General features: G+C 41.4%; 1 long non-coding RNA gene across 2 annotated transcripts in view; it reads left to right on the top strand.

Annotated features, from left to right (window-relative positions):
* Window positions 1–14,678, top strand: part of LOC112441180 (uncharacterized) — a 204,894-nt gene that overhangs the window by 159,068 nt on the left and 31,148 nt on the right. Inside the window, exon 3 of one of the 2 annotated variants that reach the window (XR_008620282.2) lies at window positions 6,224–6,369. This is a non-coding gene — a long non-coding RNA (uncharacterized LOC112441180). Of the gene's footprint in view, window positions 1–5,553; window positions 6,370–14,678 lie in introns of both variants that reach the window. The other variant, XR_010113501.1, reaches the window with a different exon arrangement.

Genomic DNA, 14,678 nt, shown 5'->3' with positions numbered 1-14,678 from the left:
CTCTACTATTCATTAGCTGATATAGAAAAACCAAGCATCCTTGTAATTAAGCCAGGCAAATTTCAGTTTGTAAAATTTCCTCAAAAGCATAGACATGTGGTTACTTCTGATTGCCAAGTACCCAGTGGGGGCTGAAAGTCTCTGGGTTGAGTGGCACTGGGGGCTCTTGGTAGAGCCCCCTCCCAGGAGATTGACCACCAGAGACCCTCTTGTCCATCATGCCAGGCTTTTTGATAAGGATGTTAGAACCAGATTACGTTCCTAGAATTTATTTATCCATCTGCAAATGAGATTTGCCCTGATTTTTTGCCTTTTAAGTTAAAAATGGCAGTTTTTTACCTTGTGACCCTTTAGTTTCTGTCTGAGTAAGAAAGTTCTGCTCTAAATGACTGCTCTTATATCTCTGGACACATGTAGGTCATCTCATCTGTGAGAATGAGTTCAAATTTCCCTTTTCAAGAGATCCTGTTTCCCCATCTGAAGAATGCTTTCAGACTCAGAGCACAGATCTGCAATGCCGTGGCCTTACTAGCCATGGGTTAATGCCAAGAATCAAGGACACACTTCTTTCTGTGATACATTTTTATTGTGGGAAGGACACTGTTTGGTTTTCTGGCAAGTACCTCTCAGAATTGGTCAGTTCTCAATGATCTGCACTAGATTAGGTGCTTTATTTATTATTCATGGATAATTTTAAATTCCAAACTGGCTATGCCACCGCTTGACCTGTTCTCATTAAGATAATCTCTCAATGTCTTCCTCTAAGCTAGAAATAGCTAGGGAATGTTATGTATTCTGATGTAAGCATAATAGAAAATAAACAAAGAGGTGAGTTTGTTGAAAAGTCATGGTGTAACAATTTCAAAATCAGGAAAAAAAAACAACTTTAGACTAATCTAAATAATTCTTTGGAATTGAGTTATTTCTACCCAAATATCATGATTACATAAAAAAATCAAAGTTATGCATTACTGACTCCATCTTCCTCCCAAAGCCAGAACTTACGAGAATGTGATTGCAATACTGAACCCTGAACCTAGTTGAAGTTCAGGAATGAGAGGGTACTGACACATGTAAATACTTCTTTCAACTTGTGATCCCATGGGGCTTGCACTAAAAGCCTCTCTAGCCCTTTCTCAAGACAGTCTTCAAGGGAGCCGGCCCTGAGCCATCTTGTCCGTCCTCTGAAATGGGATGAAGCCCAATTAGGCGAAGTAAAACCAGAGTGAAAATAGGTTGCATCTCACCCTCTCTCTGGGAAAACTGTCCTATGCCTACTCCACCTTAAAAGCGAAACGTGCACTTTTTGTGTGCAGAGACTGCACGAAGTGGGCCCCCTGCTCTTTTCAGGGAGGGAATGTAAGCAGATCTCTGAAGAAACCACTTGGCTCAGCAATTTTGGGGCTTGTTGTAATTGGCCTGGCCTAAAAGAATTCAGCAAGCTGTACCTGTGCCAAGGAAAATGCAAACGCTTCCCTGAAACAGAGGCGTTTAGAATGGAGGAGAGGAGCTGGGCTCATCTGCGAGCTTGAGTGGAACAGCAGTGGGGACAGGAGAGCTGCGACATTGGAGAAGTTCCAAAGAGGCTGTTTCCTTGCTTAGCCACGGGTGGAAGTCACATCCACTGAACTGTCACCTGGCAGGGTGAGTGGGGTCTGCCCGAGAAGGATATAGAATGGGAGGCCTCCTCCTTCCATTCTCATCCTCCTCATCGCCCTGAGGAGTACAGTCCCCAGTGTGGCCAGTTGCTCAGTGGTCCTCTTCTGAGTTCAGCCTCCACTGCCCTTATCTGGGCACTGGGGACTACGAATATTCTTTCTGACATTCCCAGGCCAGGACGACACTTCCTATAGACTGACTGCTCCTGATTCTTTGTGGTGTCTGACATGTCTTTTCTGTTAAAAACATAAAACCTAGAAATGATTATTTGGATATTCTGTTATCTTCCTTCACAGCACCCTATAATCCTTTGCAGGAGTTTTACACTGGGCTGTGCTTCTCCCTTTCACCTGTTACTCTGTGACCCCTGGGAGGGTTGGCCTAGTCATGCTAGTCGGGTTCCTGATGCTTACCGTGGTCTTTGGCCAAGAGTAGTTACTGAGCAAATGATTGTTAACTGACTAGTAGTAATTCAGGTTACTGTGGAACTTGATTTCTACTTCTATCCTGTATCTTGAGCATATAGGAGGTGTCTCGTCAACACTTGATGGATTCAGATTTTTCTCGTGAATTAACCATCTTTTGCAGCCAGGACGGTGCCCTTTGATTCTCTCTCCTGAGAAGTGACCTAGTCGGGAAATGGAGACACCAAGTCTTATGATGGGTCTAGCTTTCTTCCTGTTTCTTTCTACTCAGAAGATCTTTCAGTGCCCGGCCTCCTTCTTCCTCCTCAGCATTTACCCTTTTTCCTGCTTCTCATCACCCCTTGGGACCCCGTGATGGTCTTGGAAATGTCCCAGATATCTTACACCTCCTATGCAGTTTCTCCCTTCACATCTTCCTACCTCTAAATTTTTCTCCCTTTTCCTTCATCCCTAAACTCTTTTTTTCTCCTTTGTCTGAGCTCAGTGTTCCCTCTGCTCAATCAGAAGTCAATTCTCGAATGCTCCATTTCTCTTATCTGACACCCTCATCAGCTTTGCACCCTTTTTTGCAACTCTGTCCAGGATAATATCATGAAAGCAACTCCAAACGCATACCACATACCAGCTCCGCCCAAAGCCCCGTAGTTCCTTCCTTTTTAGCAATCTGCACCCTTTCTACCGCCCCTGCCCCTATTCTTATACCTTCCCAGCCTGCCATGTAAGGCTCACACATAGACGCAAAAGATTGCAGAAAAGGCAACAACGTCACCTACAATTTTTACTGGTACTGTGTGTCCCAAGTATGTCTCCTCAGACTGTAGGTAGGGCTTTTAAAATTTACTGTAATTCTGACTTCAAGAAATTCTAATTAGCTTTAGGTTCTGCCTTGTATTCTGGTACTATACCAAAGGTGCCTTTTCCCTTGCATCCATGTCTTGCTGATTGCATTTTCTATGTGTGTGTTTTGCTTATTCTTGAGCCCAATCAGAATGGCCTCCAATCAAATTGACTTCAGAGGCTGAGTTCAAACAGAGATCAGACAACCACTCGATCAGGGAAGATATGGGTGGAATTCAGACATTGGGGGAGATATTTGATAAGATGGCTTCTAAACATCATCTCTTTTCAAACCTGCGATTCTCCTTAAACTGATCATTCAGTGTAAGAGTTCTGCCTTTTCTTGTGTGTTTTCCACTATACTAAAGGCCATTTGCCCCACCTGGGAGATACCTAACTCTTGGACTTACCTGTGATAGTTAAAGAAATAGTGCTGTTCAAGGGAAAGAGAGGAAAAGGTTGCAAGCACACTTTGGATTTATCTGATCATCTAATGTGTTGGATCAGGAGATCCCTCAGCAGGAGTTAAAATGCTCTGTGTGAGGATGTCACATGCTTCTTTTGTCTAGTTTCTCCTTTTGGATCCCAGATCGTTCATAGACTCAAATAGTCCAAGAGCTAGAAGGATCCCCAAAGGTTGTCTCAGTGCAGGCAGTCTCCATGACTGGCCCTGCATTTGGCCAAAGAATGTCCAATGACAGAGCCCTCACAGCCTTCTCCAGACACAAAGTGACCTTTCCAAATCTGGACTAAACTACCAGAATATTTTTCTTATAGTGGATCAAAAATATTTCTCTTTGACATGTCTCTCCATTAGTTTCATTCTATTTCCTGAAGCTGGGTGGAGCAAATCCCACCCTTTTCTAATTAAGAGTCCTTTAAATATTCAAAGACAGCAATTACAGAGTTGTATCTTTATCTGCCTAAATATTTCCAGTTCTTCAAGTTCCTCATGACATGGTTGCTTCATCTTTGTTGTCCTATTGTCTGGGTCCTGCATTTTTCCTGGTGTGGGCTGCAGAGCAGAATGGAATGCTCTGCCAATCCAAAGGGGAACAAGACTCTCCTTCCCTCACCACTCATTTTCCTGTTTCTCCACTCATGACCCCGTGTCCCTGATGGGGACACGTATGCTCCAGACCCTCTGATACTTCCTCCTGTAGAAGTAATTCTGGATTTTGATCCCATCTTTCACAGCGGGCTTGTCACTGAAGGTTCTCAGTTTTAGATCTGTTTGCGTGAAAGGGAATGTTTTTGCTGCTTTTCTTGATTTCTCTAAATCCTTATTGCTGTTTTTTTGTTTTGTTTTGTTTTTTGTTTTTTTTTTAACTTGAGTTTGTAACAGGGCTTAATTATCTTCAGGGCAGTTTAACCCTTTCATATTCAGCCCTAGGCCCAACATAGGTCTGAGAAATATTTAGTGAGTTTATGGTTCATAGTAATATCATCATTGACATACTTTCTTCTGCTTTGTCATCCTCCTCCTCATCATCATCGTCATCATTTAAGTGGCACACAACTTCTTTTGCTTAAAGTTATTGCTGTCTTTTGTCTTTATTCCTGTAATACCAATGTTAGTTATGGAGAAAGAGCTCATAAAGTAGCTGCAGCAGAATCAGAGACTCGTGCAACTTCAAGTATCATTTCCAATGCACTAGTAAGTGGAGCTAAGATCAGAACCCAGGGTTCCTGATCTCCCGCCCCGTATGTCTAGACTATGTTCTGTCTCTGGAGAAAAGCGGGAGTGACACTCACTGATCATCCTCAGTACAGGGCATTGAGCCACACCATTAAGGAGTATTGATTGGCTCCCCCGCTGTGAGAACAGTATGCTGCGTGTGACACAGACAGAGAGACCCAGGCCGAGTCTGCAGGAGAAAACTGGTCATGATGTCAAATGTGGAGGAAACAACCAATAGGCCTGGTGGGATGTTCTCTATTTATCAGCACAGTTAGTGGAATCCAAACAAAGAAACTTTCCAGAATGACAACCGTGCTCTGCCACTGAACTGTAGGTGAGCATGCGGTTGTGACGTATTATTTCATTCTGCCATCATACCAGTTGTGAGATCTTGCTTGTGAAACTAAGTTAACTCCATTTTATGGACAAAGAAACTGAGGTGAGAGTAGTTAATTGAGCATAAAATAAGTAGCAGAGATAGGTATCAAGTCTAGATCTGTTGAAGCCTAGAGCTTGTTTTGCCACGTCACATTGTCTCATTGACTCTTCCAGCAGTCCTGGCAAGGGAGCCCTTAATTTCAGCAAAACAAATCTCAGACCAATTTCCATTGGACTCTATTAAACTCCACTACCTTTCTGATGTTGGTGGCAGCTCTGTACTGAACCATACGTGAAGATTGAACTTGGAATAAAATAATAAAGCTCCATTTGTTAAAAACCACAGCTACTTCATGAGCTGTTTCTCCATAAGCAACATAGACACTACAGTAATAAAGATTAAAAAACAAAACAATAATAACCGTAAGCAAAAGAAGCTGTATGACACTAAAATGAGGAGGAGGAGGAGGAGGAGGGGGATGACAGTGATATCTGCCAGGGTGGGTTAGTATAATGAGACCGTGTTCCTCTGGAGAAAGATACTATTTGGACATACAGTCTGTTTTCACTAAGGTGGGGAGCAGTATGTGTCCAGAGCTCTAGAGGGACCGAAAGGCCAAGTGTCCACAGTGGCAAGAGAATCCGGGAGACTGGACCATCAAGTCTTTTACTCAGAGACTGGAGACCACGCCTTACCTCTCGGAACAGCCCTGTGTGAACATCCGACTTTATGATACATTGTGATTGTGATACAGGACTTCCCATGCAGCGCGTAAGCCATGCAGGCTTATTACTCACACCACACTCACCTGGACCCAGAGACCTCCAGGCACTGAGACTCCGTCTCCCGGAAGTATTTCCCTGAGAAATTGCAGAGGACCTCAATCCTGCAACTCACACAGAGGCAGTTCTTCGTGGCCGGAACCGGACCCCACGCCCTCTAGGGCACATCCCTGAGTGCGAGCACTCTTCTCTCGCCCTCCTCCCACCCAGGCACCGTCCCAACTGGGCACTGCCTTGCTATGCCCCACATCTCCCACAAGGGGGAGCCGCCGGAGGGCAGCTGGGGCTGCGGAATTTTGGAAGCGCAGAAGTTTTCTCCTCCTGTCCTGTAACTGGTTTTCACTCACTCAACTGAGAGATTTCTTTGTTGCAATGATGGGGTCTAAGATAACACTTCTGGAGGCTGCAGGCGAGAAACACAGCTGATGTCATCTTTTATTGTGTGTTGTTATTTGCCTAGCATTATAAATTAAGGAGGAAAAGTAACAAAGAGCTTGAAGACATGCACAGCTCACAGGCCCCGGGTGGAGGCTGGCGACATCAGACAGACAGAACCAAGACATCTGAGGGGCAACCAGGAGGTGCGTGTGGCTGCAGAGCACACAGGTAGGTACCCGCAAGAGGACAGTCGTGACGGCGGGGAGGAGTGGATGGAGCATTCACAAAAGGTGGTCAGCAGAGATTAAAGGGGAAAGGCAGTGCAGAGGAGTTGGGAGATGGAGGGAGAGAAGAGGGAGGAGTCCCAAAGGAGTGCAAAAGAAAAAAATGTTTGCAGGGTGTGATGCAAAAGGCTGACCACGGAGTGGGAGAGGGAGGGTTTGGAAAGTGAATCAGAGACATAAGAGGGTTTGAAGTTGGTTCCAACTCGGCCACCCCAGAAACTTCACAAAGCAGGAGAGGATGGGAGATTGACACAAAAGGCTCAGTTGCACAAGAAAATTCAAAGTGAGTAGGTGTGCCAGAAAGTCAATCTAATCATTCTGGTTGTGTGTCGTATAGCCACACCCACTCCGGACTTTAACCCAAACTAGAAAGAATTCTGGTCTGAGTGTGTTTTCAGGTCCTCTCTGCTCGGAACTCATGTTTCACACTTTCCCTTTCTTCCTTCGGCTCTTCCACAGTCGCTCTAGGTAATGGAATAGGAGTCAGAAATTCCGTGTTCTAGTCCAGGCTTTGCCACTTACTGGTGAGATTAGCTTAAGAAAGGAAATATCTGAGTTTCCTTTTCCTTTGTCTATAAAAGGAAGATAATAATATATTACTTATGAGCCCTACAGGGTTTTTCTGAGGGTTGAATAAGTCAGACAGTGTGAATGAATGCTCTTAATAGATTACAATTGCTAGTTAAATAAAAGATGGCATTAATAATAATTAATCAGTTAATATATTCTTCCTATCCTCAACAGCGGGTTTGCCTGCTGAGCTGTGAATAAGATAATATATAACATATACGTTATATAGATATATTAGCCTTAACCTACTATCTGTGAGAAAATTTAGAATTTATGACTCTATTTCCACAGCACATGTTAGAGTAACCTCTTTGGGAGATAAATAGGAATCTTTGTATACTTACCTTTTAGCCACCATCAAATGTTCTTTTCCCCAACCTCAGCTACAATTTTGTATTTCTCAAACATGCAGATAATGATTGATGGTGTCTGCCTGGCTACCTGACTGATGAGTGATTTGTCTGTGTCCTGGACACTGCTGCCAGAGCAAATGTCACACCATGTCTCAGGCACATTATCAGACTAAATATGCTTGGAAGAAGCAAATAAGAGACTCTGTTAATCAGTTAATCATCCCATCACTATATTCACTGCCTGAAATGTGTTTGCTTTTTTGTTTGTTTGTTTGTTTGTTTTTGGTCTGGGTCATTTGTTACTTAGTTCATTGAAATGTCTTGGATGAAAATTGGGTTCTGCACACTGGATCTGGCTGGTTGATTCTGCGTGCGAAGACTGAAGTTGGCTTTGATGCCTATAGATGCACTCACCCTTCCCTCGGGTTCCAGAGGCCATGTGGTGTATGGGGAAGGCAATGTAGATGGTGGGAAAATCACTTGACTTCTCTTGCTCATCTGTCAAATGAAACTGTTACCATCCTTCCTTCGTGCATCCAAATATAGATGTAAGGAGCACATGTGATTATACTGCACACACCAACAGTTCCTAACTATCCAAGTGCTGTATAATTGTAAGGTTTTATAGTCATTATTTTGCTGCATGTTTCTTACTAGTGATTTACCCGTATTGCACAATTAAAATTATTTGAAAAGCTGTCTTTCCCCAGCTGTTAATATAGTCCCTTACTTTTTTTCATTTCCACCAATCAACTGATAAATCAAATATTTATAAAGATGCTAAATTTGTCATATACCTACTCACCATCAAAAAGTTAGTATCCTATCTAAATCACATGAATAGATGCACAATGTGTACATAGACTATTTGTATTTTTCTAAAAATACTAAATACATATATACATCCTTTTTTCGCCCATGTGCCTATTCCCCTTTTAATAAAAATATATGTAAATATGTATTTGAGCAAGAAACATAATACCTACATCCACACACACAGCATCTTCGCTTAGATAGCAGATTTAATGGGGGAGAGGAACAAACGCATCACTCTATCAGCATTGTAGCTATTTCAGAGTCCAGAAGTGACCATAATGCACAATTCATGTGGTTAAAAAAATGATGGATCAATTTCTGCCCTGTTCCTAGTAATGAATATCAATATCTTGCCTCTTCTAGACAGACTGTCAGCAGCTTCAGATGTTTTTAAATGAGTTTTTAAAAATAAATTTGCGAAGTCAATTATTTTGAATCTCATCTGAAGCAATTAAAAAACATCCTGACATTTAAGGTGATATTTTTTCCCAAGTAAAATAATTATAAATAATACTAATTATGAGCAAATCATTCAGTTACTCTCAGTCTGGTTCAACCTTTAGGTTAATAAACCAATCCATTAAAATTCATCTTGCTCAAAGGACCAATTTGTTAAAAAATGTAGCGACCTTTCACCACAAGTATGATTGATATTTTCTTTAACAATAATCAGAGCTGTCTTTCCCAGAACAGAGTATGGTCAAGTGATAGGTATAGAAAACTAGGGTTCTTTTATACCTCTCTTGGTAATACTTCTCAGATAGGTACAGAATGATATTGATGATGATGAAGATGGTGGTGATAATGTACAAAATTAAAACTCTAATGTTAAAGAGAGTACCTTAAAAAGATATTTGAAAGCCTCAAGACAACTGTTCACAAAACCCAACTATATTACTCTTCATGCCACAAACAGAGTTTAGATATTCCCCTCTGCCTCTAGTGTTTCGTTCTCACCAAAGGAGTAGGGCAGAGATTTGCAAATGTGTCCCATGGGCCAAATCTGGTCCACTACCTGTTATAAATAAAGTTTTGTTGGAACAAAGCCCATCCATTTATTTAGATATTGTCTTTGGCTGCTTTCCTACTACAGAGGCAGAATGGAGTTGTTACAACAGACACCACATGGTCCACGAATCTTAAAATGTTATTATCATTCTCTTACAAAAAGCGTCTGCCAACCCCTGTGTTAGGTAATGAAAAAAAAAAAATTCATCTTTGAATTTATAACAGTAGCTAATCTTTGAACAGCACTTTAGAGTTTATAAAGTCTGACCATGTTATGTTGTAATAGGTATTATTATCTTCACTTAACTGATGAAGAAATCGCCGACTTTTCTTCTTTTTTTAAATTATACTTTAAGTTCTAGGGTACAAGTGCACAACGTGCAGGTTTGTTACATATGTATACATGTGTCATGTTGGTGTGCTGCACCCATTAACTCGTCATTCACATTAGGTATTCCTCCTAATGCTATCTGTCCCCACTGCCCCCACCCCATGACAGGCCCCGGTGTGTGATGTTCCCCACCCTGTGTCCAAGTGTTCTCATTGTTCAATTCCCACCTATGAGTGAGAACATGCGGTGTTTGGTTTTCTATCCTTGCGATAGTTTGCTCAGAATGATGGTTTCCAGCTTCAACCATGTCACTACAAAGGACATGAACTCATCCTTTTTTGTTGCTGCATAGTAGTCCATGTTGTATATGTGCCACATTTTCTTAATCCAGTCTATCATTGTTGGACATTGGGTTGGTTCCAAGTCTTTGCTATTGTGAATAGTGCCACAATAAACATACGTGTGCATGTGTCTTTATAGTAGCATGATTTATAATCCTTTGGGTATATACCCAGTAATGGGATCACTGGGTCAAATGGTACTTCTAGTTCTAGATCCTTGAGGAATCGCCACATGGTCTTCCACAATGGTTGAACTAGTTTACAGTCCCACCAACAGTGTAAAAGTGTTCTTATTTCTCCACATCCTCTCCAGCACCTGTTGTTTCCTGACTTTTTAATGATCGCCATTCTAACTAGTGTGAGATGGTATCTCATTGCGGTTTTGATTTGCATTTCTCCGATGACCAGTTGCTGACTTTTCTATAGTCAGTCAGCCATAAAGTGGTATAGGGAGGACTTGACCTCTAACGAAGGAAGAATGCTGCCCCAGTGGCGGCTTTCAAGAAGCAGGAAAGGAGATGGCTCTCAAACTGCAGTAATGGCTACCTGTCTCTTTTATCCACCTAGATATGACCATTGCCCAAAGACAGTAGAGAAAATAAAACTCTTGACATTCTTTTCTCTCATTATCTGAACTTGGCTGGGGTGATTTTAGCCTTGTCTGCTTCTATGTCCTTATTCTCATAACCAGAGTTATACTAATAAACAGAAAGGAAAGCAAAGTGGTTTGCAGTCAAAGCTAAACTTTACTGCATGAACTTTCGCTTATCCATACTGAAAGGAATGCATCCACACTGAAATTGGCACTGTGGCATGAATATTCCAAAACAGCAGATAACAGAAAAGTCTTTGTTTTTGGAATACACTATCTTTTTAAAAGTTTGCATTTTGAAACAGTAAATCCTCTCTTTGTTATGTTTCTTTTTTATTCAAGTTAATATCAAAATTATATTTTCCCCTCGAGCTTAGGACATCTATTAGCAAAGTGGGCCCCAAAGTGCTAGATATGAAGAGGAAGGAAGCCTGGAATGAAAACCTTGCCTTTGAGATTCATAGATATAAAACAACAATTGTTTGCTGGGACCAAAGCTTTTCTTAATCTCATGTTTTCTTGGAAAGGGGTGAGGGATAAAATGAGATAAATAAGAATAAGAAATTTTTACATCGAACCTTTCCTGAAGATTCCAAGACAAAGATAAGGATTTAAACAATTGAACTAATTCAATTTTTTTATTCAACCAACTTTTATTTTGAGTGTCCACTGTGGCAGGCACTGGTAAGAGTTGGAGTATCACATTGACTAAGAAAATTGATTAGAGAAACAAACATGTGCCTATGTGTTATTAGAAATAAGCAATGGGATGGGAGTACAGATAAAATCTTAGGTATGCTCAATGGAGAAGTCATTCTTCCTTAGACAGTCACGGAGGACATTATGGAGGAAGTGGCATTTTGTGAGACTTGAAGAATACACAAGTGCTGGGCATCTGAAAATGGGAGGGTGGCATTCTAGGAGGGAGCAAAAGCATAAGAGCAAAGAGCAGGATTTGGATGTGTTCCGAAAATTGTTCGGTGTTTGTGGAACGTATGGTTATATGGGAATAGAAGAAGATGAGGGAGGTAAAACAGGATGGAACCAGATTCTGGAGGGCCTTGGATTGTAAGTTAAGAAGCTTGGTCTTTATTCTGTAGATAGTGAGAGCCATTGATTCTTTGTGCGCAGGAGAATTACATGATCACACCTGTGACTGGGAGTAGAGTGTGACCGATATTGGGAAAGAACTTGGAGGCAGGTCACCGGAAAGACGCCAGGTGAAAAAGGTACCTCCTCCACCTTGCGCTCTAATTTCAAGACTGCTTCTCTGTCACAACCCTGACTATTGTAGGTTATAGCACTGGCTGAGGACTTTCTGAGGGCATTTATTTAATGACATGCCAGTGGCATTTACTCATAAAACCAAAAAGCCATTGGGGCCAGAAATAGGGGTTTTGGTTACTTCCCCAGACAGGATGCAGTTTGGGTGATTATACATGTGATTCATCGAGGTCGGGAAGCAAATCCTCTACAAACAAACACCCCTCCCTCCAAGCCCAGTGACTCATGGCTTCATCAGTTTGATCCATGGAAAGCTCTTGAGTCCAGGCAAAATTTGAGGTATAAGGTTAAATCACAAATCTTTAGCATTTATCATGACAAGAGAAATATTTTTATTCGTTCTTTCAGCCGTTCAAGCAATAAGCATTTATTGAACTTCTGTTGTTTTAGGCACAAAGCATATGGCATTATAAAACATAGTTCCGGCCATAAAATATTCCCCAGCTTAATTGGGAAAACACATATAAACAATTAAGAGAGTATCCTGTAAGTATTATTATAGAGAAATGCAAACAGTACTAAAGGATCAGAGGAGAGACACATAGCTGCTTTGGGAGGGGACAGGTGGCATTGGAATTGGGTCTTAAAGAATAACTATCCATCATTATTCATTCATTATTTCAACAAATAATTATCAAGCACTTACTATGTGCTAGGCACTGTTCTAGGCATGAGATTTTACGCTTTTGTGGAACTTAAATTCTAATGAGAGGACCCAGATATTAAGCATAGCTGGGAATCAACCAAAAAAATATGTACCCTCGGGGTCTTTACACTCTTGTAAAGGTACATTTCAGAGAGCAATAACTAACACCTGTTTCAAGCAGGAACAATATATGCAAAAAGAAGCATGAATCTAGCTCCCTGGGAGAGACTGGAGAAGAAACCTTAGGTTTGGGATGCCCAATATGAAAATAAGGCTTATTAATAGCCCTGAATTAAGATGGACAATTGCCCTGACACTCTTTGGCTATAGTGGATACACATAAGTTGGAGACCATTCTTACATGGAAATTCATAGCATTCAGTCCCCTGACATTCTGATTTTGTAGTATCTATCAGGCACATGGAGTCACTGACTAGGGACTCTGGGTACAGTTGTTTGGATTCACTAATAGATTCTTGGTACCTTCAATCTAACTGTTTTGCAATGGTTCAGTGCCATGAAAATGAAAACCTAAGACACTGGCCACCTCCTTGCTTAAGTAATATTCAGGTCAAATTCTGTAACAGCCAACTTCGGTTTGGAGGTCATACTTGATTCTCATTTTATCAGGTTGTCTAAAATAACCAGGTCATGAGGTGGTTATTGTTATGGTACTCATTGGAATGGGATTTGACCTATATAAGGCAAAGAACTAGGACAGAAATAGCTCTTCAGCCCATCACAGGGTTGGAGAAATCCAGTATAAGCAATCGTAGAATCACAGAGCTGGAAGGGCATCAAGGTGACTTAAGGCGATCCTGGCATCTGCCTCTAGGCCTGCCTGGAAATTTAATATAAATTCTAGAACTCATTATTTTAACAAATGCATACAAACATACTCATCTTGAATAGTATAGTTACTTTCAGGGCAGTGATGCTGCCTAGCCTCGGGCAAAACATCTTTGAACCTCCTGTTTTATAGCAGACCTAAGAATCTACAGCATATTCTTTCAATATACTTAGTGGAAGAAATTCATTGTCTTTTGAGGCTATTTTGTGTTTTCAAAAAAACCCAAGTGCCATATTCAATTGGTCCAGCTGCATGATACCTCTTTTGATTAAAAATGAATTTAAGGCCAGGTGCAGTGGCTCACACCTGTAATCCCAGCACTTTGGGAGGCCAAGGCAGGCAGATCACGAGATCAGGAGTTCGAGACCAGCCTGGCCAATATGGTGAAACCCCATCTCTACTAAAGATACAAAAATTAGCTGGGCATGGTGGCACATGCCTGTAGTCCCAGCTACTTGGGCAGCTGAGGCAGGAGGATTGCTTGAACTCAGGAGGCAGAGGTTGCAGTGAGTCGAGATCATGCCACTGCACTCCAGCCTGGGCAACAGAGCAAGACTCCATCTAAAAAAAATTAAAAAAAAAAGAATTTAAATGCACTTATAAAATCATAAGCTGACATTTTTGTTTGACTCATAACTGGTTCAAAGGGACTTACCAGCAAATGAAAAAATAATAAGTATATATTCTCCCAGATTGCTGATTTGAAGATATATGAAGCTCTGGTAAGTTGTACAGTTCCTCCCTCCACTTAGTGAACTTACTTGAGGCCAAGGAGCATGTCTTGTTTATCCCAGAATACCCGCCTACCACAGAGACAGATGTATGTGGGGGCTATTTGTTAAATGAATAAAAAACCATAATTTCATCACTTTATAGTCATTTCATGAATTCTTTGTTCATTTTGATTTTTTTTCATCAAATATGAATCCCATGATCACCTCTTACCTTAAGGCTAATTAGCCAGCAAAAAGCAAAGGAAGCAGTATTTGGTGGATAGAGCTCTGTTCTGGGAAGAAAAGTCAGGCACTAGGATAAAATCTGTTATGAGTAGAATGAGTGGCTTTGGAAAAGGTACTTAAGTCTGTGTCTCCATCTTTAAATGAAAGGATTGAACAGATATGGGAAAAGATCCATTTGAGGAACAAACTCTTGAGTAGCTACTTTGTGACTATCTCTATGTGCATGCTATAGGGGAGATTCATTGTTGTTAATCTTATTTAGAGACAAGGTCTCACTCTGTCACCCAGGCTGGAGTACAGTGGTGCGATCATAGCTCACTGCAGCCTCAAACTCCTGGGCTCAAGTGATCCTCCCAGCTCAGCCTCCTGAGTAACTGGGACTACAGGTGTATGCCATCACACACAGCTAATTGTTTTATTTTGTGTAGAGATAGGGTCTCACTATGTTGCCTAGGCTGGTCTTGAACTCCTGGGCTCAAGTGATCCTCCTGCTTCGGCCTTCC

The sequence above is a fragment of the Pan paniscus genome, chromosome 9 (genome assembly GCF_029289425.2).
Source record: "Pan paniscus chromosome 9, NHGRI_mPanPan1-v2.0_pri, whole genome shotgun sequence".
NCBI classification, from domain to species: domain Eukaryota; kingdom Metazoa; phylum Chordata; class Mammalia; order Primates; family Hominidae; genus Pan; species Pan paniscus.
The sequence above is the reverse complement of the archived record's forward strand: the minus strand, read 5'-3'. Positions and strand labels throughout refer to the sequence as shown.